The 3,551-nt window shown below is 44.4% G+C and overlaps 1 pseudogene; it reads left to right on the top strand.

Moving 5' to 3' along the window:
* Positions 1-394: 394 nt before the first annotated feature.
* Positions 395-1,241, top strand: LOC128779455 (elongation factor 1-alpha 1 pseudogene; annotated as a pseudogene).
* Positions 1,242-3,551: the final 2,310 nt, after the last annotated feature.

Raw genomic sequence — 3,551 nt, 5'->3', positions numbered from 1 at the left:
AGAGCATAGCAATGTCCCACTTCTGTTGAACACTGGTGAGAGTAGGTGTCAGACATCTATTACAGAGTGGTTTAGATCCAGAGATCTGCCACTTACTAGATATGTGGCCTTGGGAGAATTGCCCTGTTTTCTCATCTATAAAATAGAGGGTGAGGATTAAATGACTTAATACATAAAAATACTTAGAACAGTGCCTGGTACATTCAAAGTTTTCAGTGGTTGTAATTTTTGGTGCTGTGTTCATATAACCCTGTATCCAAATGTATTCCTTGAAGAGGTGTTTCAGACACTGAAATTTCCTCACTTCTCACGAATGATAGAATCTCCTAAGTTACACTTCTTTCACAGTAGGTTTGCCACCAGAACGTAGGTGTTATGAAAACCACTGCTAAATCTAGCAGTTGTTGTCACTGGACATGTAGATTTGGGCAAGACCACCACTACTGGCCGTCTGATCTACAGTGTGGTGAGATCAACAAAAGGACCATCAGAAAAATGGAGAAGGAGGCTACCAAGTTGGGGAAGGGACCCGTCAGGTATGCCTGGGTCTGTGATGTGAAAGTTGGAGAGCAGCAAGTATTATGTGACCATCTCTGATGTTCCAGGACACAGAGACTTTATCAAAATAATGATCACGGGCACATCAGGCTAACTATGCTGTCCTGATTATGGCTGCTGGTGTTGGTGAATTTGAAGCAGGTATCTCCTAGAATAGGCAGACCCTGTGAACATGTTCTGGTTTACCCACTGGGTGTGAAACAACTGATTGCTGGTGCTAACAAAATGGATTCCACTGAGCCACCCCACAGTCAGAAGGGATATGGGTAAATCATTAAGAAAGTTAGCACCTACGCTAAGGAAATTGGCTATGACCCTGACACAAAAAGATTTGTGCTGGTTTCCAGTTGGACTGATGACAACATGCTGGAGCCAAGCACTAACATGCCTTGGTTCAATGGATGGAAAGTCACCCTTAAAGAAGGCATTGCCAGTGGAACCACGCTGCTTGAAGCTCTGCATTGCATCCTGCCACCAACACATCCAGCTGACAAGTCCCTGTGTCTGCTCCTCCAGGACATCTACACAATTGGCGGTATTGGTACTGTCCCTGTGGGCTGAGTGAAGACTGGTTTCTCAAAGCAAGTATGATGGTTGGTACCTTTGCTCCAGTCAATGTTACAACTGAAGTAGAGTCTGGTGAAATAACCAGAAATCTGTCACAGAATTTTGAGACCCATTAAAACAAAGTTTCATAGATAAAATAATCACCTAAGTTACTAAAATTAGGCTCTATATTTGTATCCCAAGTGGTCTGGAGTTGTCAGCAGCAGGGCCCAAGAAGGGTCAGTAATTATGATAGAATTTCCATGGTTTTCTTGGGTGGTGGAGAATTCCCTTGCCAAGTGGGGCTGTCAATCTTCTTTTATCACTGTTGGGTTCAGAGGCTTCTAGGTTCCCACATCAAGCTCTGCTGAAGTTTTAGAGCTCTTTTGGACAGGCAGGCTTTCTTCCAGGTAGCTCCTCATCATACCCCCAAAACTCATGAGGACATGCTATTCTGCCCATTTGGAGTTGGAGAGACAGAAGTGCAGAAAGGCAAAGTGATGTGCTCGGGGTACTCCAAGAGGGGACATGACACAACCAAATCCACAGAGGCACAGGTATGTGCCTTGGGCCCAGGGATGATATGTAGGAATGGAGGCCACATGGAGCCCCAGTGACAAAAACCACATCCTGGAGCCAGGTTCTGAGCTGTCTGGTTTTGTAGGCAGTGGGGAGCCTGCTGGCACTTTTGGCTGTTTCTGTTGCATCCTAATTCTTTTAGTAATGCGGCTTCCAAAAGTAACTTAGTTAACACAGTTGTTTAATTAACTCTGATTTCTTTGTATTTGACTAACCAGCCTCCTCATCCCCCAATGGTCAGAGAGTTTCCCTGAGTTACTTTTGGAAATGCAAATGCTGTTCTCTATTTAGATGGGGAGGATCCACAGGGAGACAGTTTTACATAATGTTATCACTAAACCACTTGGTTATCTTAATTTTCTCACTTTCGCAACTGAATTTTTTAAAAAAGTGGTGAGTGCTTTGGGAGCAGGAAAACAGTGGGAAGGTATGTTAACTATGACAAAGATAACTCTTGTTTCTGAGCGCTAAGTATGTGTTGGGCTAAGAGCATTGCCCTGTTGCCCATTTTGTCTTCACAGTGTCCCTGGGAGGCAGATGTTATTTCCATTTTACAGATGCAGAAACTGGTCTGCAGAAGTGGAGCAACCTACCAAAGGTCACAGGTACATAAGTGGTGAATATGGGCTGTGGACACAGCACAATCTGATTCCTGGCTCTCGGTAGTGGGAGAACACACACCACCTGACACTGAGGACACAGTTCAAACTCCAGCTCTGTAGCTTTGGGGACATTTCTTCTTTTTTCCCCCTTCATTGTGGAGACATGACAGTTCATCAGCTCCCTCTTCCCTTCATCTATCTCTAGATGAAGGGAAAAAGATTAGAGTTATGGAGCCCAAGAGAGAGGAAAAAATTAGACTCTGCCCCAATCCAGGGGTGGCAAATAGTTATCACTCAGGTTGACTGCTGGCAACATCTAGATCAATACACAAGAGGGATGGGTGGACTGGCATGAACGAGTGTTGTCTGCCATGAATGTAGGGAGGCACAGTGATAACCAGGGCATTGCACATTTGATATCCCTGCTGTGGTCTTTGTTCATGCAAATCCACATTATTTTCAAAAGCACAAATAAATGAAGTAAAGTGTGTATATACTGTGGATATATGTATTTTTTTTGCCTCCCTGGAATTTATTCTTCATCTTCTGTTAAAACCACATAAACACACCAGCACCACCACCACCACAACAACAAAGAAACAATGTAACACTCCCCCCCCACACGCCCCTCTGGCTTTCCTGTGAGGAACTATCCCTTTCCTGCTCTAAAGCCATAAACTCCCTCCCCCCTTCCCCCAAGTAAAAGGCACAAGACCAGGTCTGATCAGAGATCAAAAAATCTCATCTCTGCCACTGAGACTTGAGCCTAAAATGCTCCCTCCCCCTGGCATGGCTTACCTAATAGGCTGCAAGACTGAAGCTGTTGGTGACCCTCCTTGTCACCAGTTGGGGAGCACTTGGTGCTGAATGAAGCCAAGTGGAGAAAAGCAGTGTTAAGAGATGGAGGGAACCACGTCCTGAAGAAATCCATTTAGCCTCTGATCCTAGTCTAGCTGGTCTAAAGCCAATCTAGTCTAGAGCTAATCTAGTCTAGAGCTAGCTCTACCACAGGAAGCTTCAGTTCCATGAGCCTATATATTTTGCTTAAGCTGTTTTGAGCTGTATTTCTGACACTTGGAACAAAAGTATAATTAAGGACTTACTTTGCTCAAGAAATGTTTGGTGATTTCCCTTGTAAAGACTGAATGTTTATATCCCCTCAAAATTCATATGTTGAAACCTATTCCCCAGGGTGACAGTATTAGGAGGTGGGACCTTTGGGAGATGATTAGGTTCTGAGGGTGGAGCCCCCAGGAATGTCATTAG

This window comes from Desmodus rotundus, chromosome 1 (genome assembly GCF_022682495.2).
Source record: "Desmodus rotundus isolate HL8 chromosome 1, HLdesRot8A.1, whole genome shotgun sequence".
Lineage (NCBI taxonomy): Eukaryota > Metazoa > Chordata > Mammalia > Chiroptera > Phyllostomidae > Desmodus > Desmodus rotundus.
Note: the sequence above shows the minus strand (reverse complement) of the source record. Positions and strands in the feature narration are given on the sequence as shown.